The following is a 12,093-nucleotide window of genomic DNA, read 5'->3' on the forward strand; positions in this document are numbered from 1 at the left end:
TCCAGAAAAACATCTGTTTCAGTGACCTCACCAGACTGTGTGGATCACAACAAAGTGGAAACTTCTTAAGAAGACGGGCATACCAGACCAACCTTACCCATCTTATGAGAAACCTGTATGCAGTTCAAAAAGCAGCAGTATACCTATGGTGGATTCATTTTGATATTTGGCAAAACTAATACAATTGTGTAAAGTTTAAAAAAAAAAAAAAAAGCAGCAGTTAGAAGCAGACAAGGAATGATAAACTGGTTCAAAATTAGTGAAGGAGTCCTTCAGGCCTAAATATGGTCACCCTGCTGATTTAAGATATATGCAGAGCATGTCATGTAAATTGCAGGACCAGATGAGTCCTAAAAGCTGGAATCAAGATGGCTGGGAGAAATATCAACAACCTCAGATATGTGAGTGTTACAACTCTAATGGCAGAAAGTGAGAAGAACTAAGTGCCTCCGATGAGGGTGAAAGAGGAGAATGAAAAAGCCGGCTTGAAACTCAATATCAAAAAAGCTAAGATCACGTCATCTGGTCCCATCAGTTCAGTCGCTCAGTTGTGTCCGACTCTTTGCGACCCCATGAATCGCAGCACGCCAGGCCTCCCTGTCCATCACCAACTCCCGGAGTTCACTCAGACTCACGTCCATCGAGTCAGTATTGCCATCCAGCCATCTCATCCTCTGTCATCCACTTCTCCTCCTGCCCCCAATCCCTCCCAGCATCAGGGTCTTTTTCAGTGAGTCAACTCTTTGCATGAGGAGGCCAAATATTGGAGTTTCAGCTTTAGCATCAGTCCTCCCAAAGAACACCCAAGACTGATCTCCTTTAGAATGGACTGGATGGATCTCCTTGCAGTCCAAGGGACTCTCAAGAGTCTTCTCCAACACCACAGATCAAAAGAATCAATTCTTCAGCGCTCAGCTTTCTTTACAGTGCAACTCTCACATCCACAATAACTACTGAAAAAACCTTAGCCTTGGATAGACGGACCTTCATTGACAATGTCTCTGCTTTTTAATATGCTGTTTACGTTGGTCATAACTTTCCTTCCAAGGAGTAAGCGTCTTTTAATTCATGGCTGCAATCACCATCTGCAGTGATTTTGGAGCCCCAAAAATAAAGTCAGCCACTGTTTCCAGTTTCCCCATCTATTTGCCATGAAGTGATGGGACCGGATGCCATAATCTTAGTTTTTTGAAAGTTGAGCTTTAAGCAACTTCTTCACTCTCCTCTTTCACTTTCATCAAGAGGCTCTTTAGTTCTTCTTCACTTTCTGCCATAAGGGTGGTGTCATCTGCATGTATATGGTTATCAATATTTCTCCCGGCAATCTTGATTCCATCTTGTGCTTCATCCAGCCCAGCGTTTCTCATAATGTAATGTGCATGTAAGTTAAATAAGCCTGATAACAATATACAACCTTGACATACTCCTTTTCCTATTTGGACCCGTCTGTGCTTCATGAGAAAAGAATCTAAAAAAGAGTGTATATATGTATATGTATAACTTATTCACTGTTCAACAAAAACTGACATTTATAGCATTGCAAATCAATTATACTGCACTAAAAATAAAAAATGAATTAAAAATAAATCAAAGATCTGGAATAAACCATAACCATGTATAGCAGCTTTTAGTGAGCTCTTGGAGTCCTAGCTGATTATGGAACCCAAGAATGATCTTGGGAGATCCCCAAACTTTTAATTGCTATCTGAAGTGAATAAAGTCTTGAGGACTTTCCACACTGAAATTTGTATCTGTCAAAGGCCCTTTCCTTCATATTCATAGTCGTTATGTTTCCATGTTGATCAACAGGTACTTTGTCTAAGAACTCAGTCATTAACTCATATTTGAAATCAGAACATGTATAGGAGGGGCGGGGGGATTGCTCAATGACTGATAACCAAGGAAGACCCTGGAAACACGCTTATATTGTTGTGAAATCCATCAAGGAGTTTGCCATCTCAGACCCTCCATCTGGGGCTGCTGGTCCTGATTCAGCTTCCTTAGTCCTTGGCTTCCTATCAGCACCACAGAGCATTCAGTATGGATGAGGCACTGGGTTCCTTAGACAAGTCAGTCTCCTCATTGGGTCCAAATGCTTGTGTTCTCCCAAAATTCATATGTTGAAAACCTAATTCCCAAAGTAACGATTTTAGGAGAGGGGACCATTGGAAAATGATTAGGTCATGAGGCAGAGCCCACATGAAGGGGATTAGGGCTCTTGTGAAAGAGGCCTGAAATACTTGCTCATCCCTTCTATTTAGGGATATGTCCTGGAAGAGGCCCTCACTCACTCAACCATGCTGGCACCCTGATCTTGGACTTCTAGCCTCCAGAACTGTGATACATAACGTGGTTTATAAACCACCCAGCCGCTGGCATTCTGTAAAGGCAGCCTGCGTGCACTAAAACACTGAGCGTGATTAAATGGGGGGAAAAATACTGTCACTCTTGTTTTCCCTTCCTAGGTGATAAATGAGGAACAGGTAGCATGGATAATCAGTTCCCGAGGCCCATGGTGATGTATTCCATAGAACTGTACACTTCTTTCAAATTGTAGTTCTTTGACATGCTCACCAGGGAACATATTTTCTTAGAGGTAATTAACATTTAAACCAATAGATTGTAGATTTTATGGGATCAGTTGAGGGTGTTAAGAGCAAAGATAGACGTTTCCCAAAATAAAAGCAATTCAGCCTGAAGACGGCACCATTACTGGTACCCAAGTCTCTAGCCTGTCAGCCTAAAGATGAAGCAACTGAACCCTAAGGCCTGTATCTGGGCTCTCATCAGAATCCTAACTTACCTGCTCTTTGACTTGGAAAACTTATCTTCAATTCTCTAGGGCTTGGTTTTCTCAACTGGAAAAGGAAAATTAGAGTAGAAAATCCTTTACATTTCCAAAGATTATGCAAATCTCTGTGTAAAACATGATTCCAAACTGAGGTTTTATTCTTTTTCCAAAAAGAAAATTATCGATTGGTTGTGCAGCTTCCATGTTTGGGTCTCTTATACTACTCATTATCTGTTCTATGCAACAGTGTATTTCTCTAGCGTAGCTTTCAGAAAATACCTTGATAGAAATAGTTATTGACTGTTATGGAATATTACTTTTATCTTTGATCTTCCACTGAAAAGCAGGAGTTGTAGTTAAGCACACTAGTGAGAGAAACTGTTTCTAAATGTCAGGATGTCACCTTGAGAAGTTTGCTGTGTGTCGTTGCTCCATCGTGTCAAACACTTTACGACCCCCTGGACTCACAATCCCTTGGACTGCAGCCCGCCAGGCTCCTCTGTCCATGGGGATTCTCTACACAAGAATACTGGAGTGGTTTGACATGCCCTCTTCCAGGGATCTTCCTGACCAGGGATGGAACCCAGATCTCCTCTATGCACGGGAACTCTCTTTACTGTCTGAGCTGCCAGCTCCTAATAAAATAGGTCTTGAAGTACACAGAAGATGCATGATTTGTCTACTTTTGTTTCCTGCAACAATGGGTTTTTTCCAGCTAATGTATCAGTCCAATTTCTATTTACCTGAATGCTATCTAGAATGCAAGTTCTCGCTAAAAGAAAAAAATCCACACAAAAGGAACTTTTATCTGGAATAGCAGTTAAGATTTTGTCCAGTTGTCAGTTTGTCCAAAATACCAGAGGCTGGGTATTTTCTTTTAATTATAATATTTACCTCAGAAAGAACAAATGGCTGGCCAGTTTCTGCCATGTTTGATACTCAATAAATATTAACTTCAGGGCAGTTGGCGTAACCCTGTAGACCCAATGGAACTGAATTAAAGGAGTGGGAATTGGTGTTATGCAGATAATTAACTATAATATAAGTCAGAATGTGGTCAAGGAGGTAAAAATGGTGAGGATGAAATTAGGAAGCCATAAGGAGGAAGATGGTACTTCTATCTGGGAAAAGTAGGTAACAATTCATCAAGGAGGTGACTTTCTTTTGTACCTTCCAAGAGAGATTAGGTGCTTGTGTACAATGCAGGAATATTTGATTTGTAGGCTCTCCTTAAAGTATTTTTATCTGTCATCATCAGAGAGTACAGCTAAGAAATTGAACTTCTCTAGTGAAGCTGAGAATCCTATGGTAAATAGTAGACTCAAGCGGCAGGTTCAGAGCACTGTCTCTAGTTCTGTCCTATTCAGCCTTTTTGTCAGTGACTCAATTATCACATTATCTTAAGACGTGAACTGTGAGGGCTAGTGTATGTGGAATAACAGACTGTAAATCGAGTGGTTTCTATCTAATAAGGTGATGATTAAAAGCAAATGCATCCACAGTTTTGTGAAAGTGAAAGTTGCTCAGTCATGTCCAGATCTTTGTGACCCCATGGACTAACAGTCCATGGAATTCTCCAGGCCAGAAAACTGGAGTGGGTAGCCTTTCCCTTCTCCAGGGAATCTTCCCAACAGAGGGATCAAACCCAGACCTCCCACACTGCAGGCAGATATTTCACCAGCTGAGCCAAAAGGGAAGCCCCCGCAGTTCTAGTTCTGTAATTATATCCAAATAATCAGGGTATGAGGGTTTAGGTGGGGAGAGAAGACCTCAATGGTTTTAGTTCACTGGATGCTGTGAGCGGAATCAAAAATTCATTGGAATTTTACTCTGCACGAATAAAAGTGTTTCATTGAACAAACACATAAGAAAGGCCTTCTGGATGAAAAGAATAGACAGCAGGGAAGAGCACACATGTGGACTTTGTGAACTAGGACTTAAATGTTAATAGAAAACCAGAAAGAGGTAAATTTCAAAGTTACATGTTGCAGCACAATTGGGACACATGTCAAGAGGGAAAAGCACAGAATGCCATTTGTGCACATAACAAGGAGCCCTGAGCTGTGTCAGAATCAGGAACGGCTGCTTTGGGGAAGTGGTCTTTTCAGTGAGAACTGAAAGATGTTGCGGAAGTCATGAGGTAAAAGAGAGAGAGTCTTCCAGGGAGAAGGAATTGCATTGATAAAGAGTTAGCCATATGTGAGAATATAGAGTGAGGAGAACAGGCGTGCCAGGATTGAACCTTCAAGGAACTCAATTTACTTGGTAAAACTTATGCAAACTAGACAGTGAATACAAGATGGAATATGATCAGTTCTGTGAAAGAGATAAAAATCAAGTTTTGCAGAGCATAGGAGATATTTCCATTTGCCTGGGAATTCGGTAAAGATTCACTTAAACCTAGGAAACCTGGTTTCTATTGCTACTTTTGCATCGAGTTTTATAAATTTAGATAAGTGACATAATCATTCTTGAATTTCCTTATATGTCCTTATATGAAAGGATTTTCTAGATAATTTCCAAGGTTTCTTCGTTTTCTAAATATCCAGTGAATCCCACTGGTTATTATCTGGAATAAAAAAACCCTTTTACATACCAAGAGTAATAGCTGAAATATCTACAAAATTATATAAAAAGCATTGAAATTCTTGCTTTTTTTCTTTTTTCATTTTTTGAAAAATATAATTTCCAGATAAAATGGCAAGATATTTAAAGTATACATGACAATTTAAATAGGTATACATTATTAATGGATTCTCACATTGATATAATTCACATATCTATTAATATCACCTCACATATTTATTTTTCAAGATCTTTTTGGTGAGGACCTTTTAGTTTTACTCTGCACAGTTCAGTTCACAGTCCCTCAGTCCTGTCCGACTCTTTGCGACCCCATGAATCGCAGCACTCCAGGCCTCCCTGTCCATCACCAACTCCCGGAGTTCGCCCAGACTCACGTCCATCGAGTCAGTGATACATGTGTGCTAATGACTTCAGTCATGTCCAACTCTTTGTGACCCCATGGACTATATAGACTGCCAGCTCCTCTGTCCATGGGGATTCTCCAGGAAAGAACACTAGAGTGGGATGCCATCCCCTCTTCCAGGGGATCTTCCTGACCCAGGGATTCAACCCACGTCTCTTATGCATCCTGCACTGGCAGGAGGGGTCTTTACCACAAACACCACCTGGGAAGCCCCACAAATGTCAATAATACTTTACAAACCTTAGTCACCATGTTACACATTAGATCCTCAGACTTTATTCATCATCTTACAGCTTAAAGTTTGTGAACTTTGACCAAATTCATTCTTAAATCATTGATTTCTCAGCACTTATTTTTACATGTTACATGTTACATGTTCTTGTATTTATGATTTTGGAGTCAGTAAGAATGATGTCCCCCTCTTGTTGTAAGCAGTTTAGCATTACATCTTTGAGGGACCATCTTTATCTAGCAGGTCCATTGCCACCCCTATCATTGTCAGAAATCAAGATGATTTACACAGGTAAGGGAAATAAAGAAAACTGGCTTCCCTGGTGGCTCAGATGGTAGAGAATCTGCCTGCAATGTAGGAGACCTGGGCACCCCTGAGTCAGGGAAGATCCATGTAGGAGGGAATGGTTACCCAATCCAGCATTCTTATCTGAAGAATCCTTTGGACAGAGAAGCCTTGTTGGCTACAGTCCATGGGGATCACAAAAAGTCAGACATGCCTGAGCAACTAACACACAATGAACTTTAAGGATTTGGAAGCCATACCAGAGCTAAGGATACCTTAAAAGGAAAAGCAAAACTCTTAGATACAGGCAAGAACATGGATGCATAAACACTTTTAGGCCAACAGGGCAAAGGAAGAGAATGGATATTGCAGGCTCTAAAGAGTCTTGTACATAGCTGCAGCTAAAAGCAAGGGCCTCTGACCAGAGCTCTGGGCTTCAGTGGAGAAACTTGGCCACTTTGCAGCAAGAAAGGAGTCAGAGGAAAGAATCAATCCACTAATCTCTTTCTCCATTGACTCACCAATCTCTTTTGTCCACCCCTGGCCAAACTCAAGTAGAAGTCAGAGGCCAGGAGAGCTAGAGGGATAAAGTATGGTCTTCTCAGCCTCCAAAGGTTCATAACATAATAGAAAATGATCAACAGTGTTACCAAGGGGCATATAAAGAATTCAAACACACCCACCATTTCTATGTAGTAGCTGTGTTTTCTTTATCTTATGATTCTAGTTGTAGTTAATTTTGCTAGACATTTAGGATGACTGGGTAGGATTAACTTTAATGGCAGAAGTCAGTTTCTGATTTAACCTAGACTTGAGTATTTGTCACTGTATTTCTGGTATCATAATATTATTACTGGGTCCCTAACTGACTGTATCCTTGATTCACTTAAACCCTTTGAAGAGATACGTAATGGGACCAGATTTAGGAAGGGACCAGAATTATCAAGAGATGTTTTTATACATTGTTGAATTCATTTGGTTGATTTGTATGTGTGAGAGTGAAAAATTTAATTCCAAATTTGTGGAAACGTTACTCTGAAATTTCCTTTTTGTACTGCCTTTGTTTGATTTTAATATAGATCAATATTGGCCCCATCTCATTAGTTGGGAATGGTTTCCTACTCTTTCATTTTCTTGAAAAGATTATGTCAAATTGATCTTAATTTTTTAAATATTTATTAGAATTCTCTGGTCAAACTATCTGGGATTGATGATTTCTTTTTCAAAAGTTTTATGTCGCAGTTTCAATCTCATTAAAGTTTATAGGAGTATTCAGAGGATGTATTTATTTTTGCTTCAAGTATTTTGAGATTATGTTGCTTGGTTATACATAGCTAGGATTATTATGAATTCCTGCTGAATTGACTCTTTTTCACTTATGTAAAGTCCTTGTATTCCTTTGTTCATAGATATTTCCATTGCTCTAAATTTTACTTTATCTAATATTAACATTTGTTTTTATCCTTTTATTTTCCAAATATCCATGTGATTATTGAGTTTCTTGGGCTTTCCTGGTGCCTCAGACAGTAAGGAATTCACTTGCCTTGTGAAGACCCAGATTCAATCCCTGAGTTGGAAAGATCCCCTGGAGGAGGACATGGGAATCCGTATTCTTGACTGGAGAATTCCATGGACAGAGGAACCTGGTGGGCTACAGTCCATGGGGTCACAAAGAGTCAGGCACAGCTTAGCAACTAAACCACCACCTGGTGTTCCTTCACATTTATTCCTTGGGAGGAACAGCCCTACTCAGGCTGCCTTCTGAGGCTAGGTTGGAGGTTAGGAATGCTGGGCCTGGGTTGTCCTCTCTTAGGTGCTGCTGTGTTGCTCTTCCATTCTTCAGGCCCTAATCTAGTTCACCTTCTTCTTGCCAACTATACAAGGTCTCTTTTAATGGTCTCTTCTTATTTCCAGAACAAGCAAAGGAGTGGGCACAAAGGGATCAATGTCATCTTGTCTGAACCAGAAGCCCAAGGTGTGTTTAATAACCTAGGGAAGAGATTTCATGGAGGGAACTTGAGGAGGAAAGTGGAAAGGAGTCCACAGCAGGCTGGAGATGAAGGTCTTGGAATCCCCTTCTTTAGAAGTTATCAGAAGCTGAGAAAGTATTTTTTCTAGATTATATATATATTCAGTTCTGAGTGAGTACACTTTCAGTTTCAGCAAACTGTAAGTCTTCTGATTGTTTTCATTAATTTTCTTTACAAATGCATATATATAATGATATCCATATGACATTTTATTTATTCTTCTAGGCTATTTCAGTTCAGTTAAGTTCAGTCTCTCAGTCGTGTCCAACTCTTTGCGGCCCCATGAACTGCAGCACGCCAGGCCTCCCTGTCCATCACCAACTCTCGGAGTTCACCCAAACCCATGTTCATTGAGTTCGTGATGTCTTCCAACCATCTTATCCTCTGTCATCCCGTTCTCCTCCTGCCCTCAATTTTTCCCAGTATCAGGGTTTTTTCAAATGAGTCAGCTCTTTGCATCAGGTGGCCAAAATATTGGAGTTTCATCTTCATTATCAGTCCCCCAATGAACACCCAGGACTGATCTCTTTTAGGATGGACTGGTTGGATCTCCTTGCAGTCCAAGGGACTCTCAAGAGTCTTCTCCAACACCACAGTTTGAAGGCATCAATTCTTCGGCACTCAGCTTTCTTTATAGTCCAACTCTCACATCCACACATGACTACTGAAAAAACCATAGCCTTAGCTAGACGCACCTTTGTTGACAAAGTAATGTCTCTGCTTTTTAATATGCTGTCTACGTTGGTCATAACATTCCTTCCAAGGAGTAAGCGTCTTTTAATTCCGTGGCTGCAGTCACCATCTGCAGTGATTTTGGAGCCCCCCAAAATAAAGTCAGCCACTGTTTCCACTGTTTCCCCATCTATTTGCCATGAAGTGATAGGACCAGATGCCATGATCTTAGTTTTCTGAATGTTGAGCTTTAAGCCAACTTTTTCACTAGGCCATTTTTTCCAAGGCCATTGCTCTGCTTTATTATGATTTGAGATTTAAACCTGAAAAAACAAATCTATTGTAGAGTTTGGGTTATTTCCCAGTAGATGAATTGATGGAATAACAAAAGAACTAAAAATGATTACTTAATTGAGCTCAGAAAATCTTACATATGCATATGAAGAGAGTTATTCACATATATTTGTATTCTTGGCCCCTTGTGGTATTCTGAGAACTTTGATTGAAGCTATATATAAAAGAAATTACTTTATTATGATAGGTAAACAAGTGATATAATTAGGTGTGTACAGTCAGAATCCATTAGTCCAGTGGCCATAAAGATGAGTGTCCTCATTCCCTGGGGAAGAAAATGTTAGCATTTCCATTTATTTTTATCTCACTGTCATTTAATTTACATTTTGTGTATATATTTTAAATGTCATAATATATTAGAATAGTAATGCATATATAAGATTTTTCCATATTATAATTAGGTCACTGACAGTGTGTTGAAAAATGGAAAATACTTTGGAGATTAGTTCTTCAGGAATCAGAAAATTATCAAAATTTGCTGCATAAAATGTTACTTAATTTGGCGGAGTTTACCAACAATTTTTTATGAAACCAGTTCAACTGAAGAGAAGCAGAATGTTCAGAACATCCATGTTTGCATGAGTTTGCATAGAGCCTCAGAGACAGAAACATTTTTGAAATTTTATAGAAGACCAAGAGACCTGATTGGACAGGGGAAAACTTGAATCTTGAATGCAAGAGAGCATGTTTGCTCCCCTCAGTGTGGTCTAAGTTGTTTTTCTTTAAATCACCTCCCTTTCTTCACCTTCATTCCCTAAACCCCATCCTCTGCTTTACTAGTTCTTTTCCCATAGTACAGATCACCTGTTAACATACCATATAATGTACTTGGATTCATGTTTATTGCAAATTATCTGTCTTCCACCAGGTAGAATATCAGTTCCATGAGGACAAGTGTCTGCCTGCTTTGTTTATTGATGTAAACTAAGCACCTTTAGGAGAAGGCAATGGCACTCCACTCCAGTACTCTTGCCTGGAAAATCCCATGGACAGAGGAGCCTGGTAGGCTGCAGTCCATGAGGTTGTTAAGAGTCAGACACGACTGAGCAACTTCACTTTCACTTTTCACTTTTATGCATCGGAGAAGGAAATGGCAACCCACTCCAGTGTTCTTGCCTGGAGAATCCCAGGGATGGCAGAGCCTGGTGGGCTGCCATCTATGGGGTCGCACAGAGTCGGACACGACTGAAGCGACTTAGCAGCAGCAGCAGCAAACACCTATAAGAGTTTCTGAGTCAAGGAGGAATTAAGTCAATGATCAATTGGTTAATTACCAATAGCAGAGTACTGGGCAGGCCTATAGGTTTCAAAATTTAGTGATTCATTAGCTATTGTAAATAAGCTGTTCTACAGTTAATATTATAAGTTTAAGACACATTTCTGTTTCTTTTACCAGCATAAAGATAAACTACATTTGAAAAAAAGGTTTTAGACCCAACATGATAGCCAAAATGCACAGTTGAAAAAACAAATTATTCTAGATTATTTGTTTTCTTTATCCAAAATATAATTATATTCCTTTTCAAAACCTTTTCCTTACATAGGTGTATGTACATATATGTTTATATATATAAATAAAATTCCATATAGTCAAAACTATGGTTTTTCCAGTAGTCATGTATGAATGTGAGAGCTGGACCATAAGGAAACTGAGCACTGAGGAACTCATGCTTTTGAACTGCAGTGTTGGAGAAGACTCTTGAGAGTCCCTTGGACTACAAGGAGATCAAACCAGTCAATACTAAGGAAATCAGCCCTGAATATTCATTGAAGGCACTGATACTGAAGCTGAAGCTCCAATACTTTAGCCACCTGATGCAGAGAACTTACTCATTGGAAAAGACCATGATGCTGGGAAAGATTGAGGGCAGGAGGAGAAGGAGCTGGCAGAGGATTAGATGGTTGGATGGCATCACCGACTCGATGGGCATGAGTTTGAGCAAGCTCCAGGAGATGGTGGAGGACAGAGTAGCCTGATGTGCTGCAGTCCATGGGATCTCAAAGAGTGGATATGACTGAGTGACTGAACTTAACTGAAGGTATACATATGTATCATGTATATAACATGATGATTATATGATCATCATACTAGGTCACATTGACAAATATGCTATTTCAGTTTCAGGTATCATTATACATAGATAATTTTGACATATAATGTTATTTTTGTTTCAGGTGTACAATGTAATTATATCAAATATATTGCAAAATTATCACTACAATAAGTCTGGTGAACACTTGTCACTAGAAAGAGTTACAATTCTCTTCTTGCACTGAGAACTTTTATGATCTCTTCAGTTCAGTTCAGTTCATTCGCTCACTCGTGTTGACTTTTTGTGACCCCATGAATCGGAGCACGCCAGGCCTCCCTAATTATCACCAACTCCCAGAGTTTACTCAAACTCATGTCCATCGAGTTGGCAATGCCATCCAACCATCTCATCCTCTGTTATTCCTTTCTCCTCCTGCCCCGAATGGCTATCAGCATCAGAGTCTTTTCCAATCAGTCAACTCTTCCCATGAGGTGGCCAAAGTATCGGAGTTTCAGCTTTAGCATCAGTCCTTCCAATGAATGCCCAAGACTGATCTCCTTTAACAATGGACTGGTTGGATCTCCTTACAGTCCAAGGGACTCTCAGGAGTCTTCTCCAACACCACAGTTCAAAAGCATCAATTCTTTGGTGCTCAGCTTTCTTCACAGTCCAACTCTCACATCCATACATGACCACTGGAAAAACCA

This window comes from Bos taurus, chromosome 23 (genome assembly GCF_002263795.3).
Source record: "Bos taurus isolate L1 Dominette 01449 registration number 42190680 breed Hereford chromosome 23, ARS-UCD2.0, whole genome shotgun sequence".
Lineage (NCBI taxonomy): Eukaryota > Metazoa > Chordata > Mammalia > Artiodactyla > Bovidae > Bos > Bos taurus.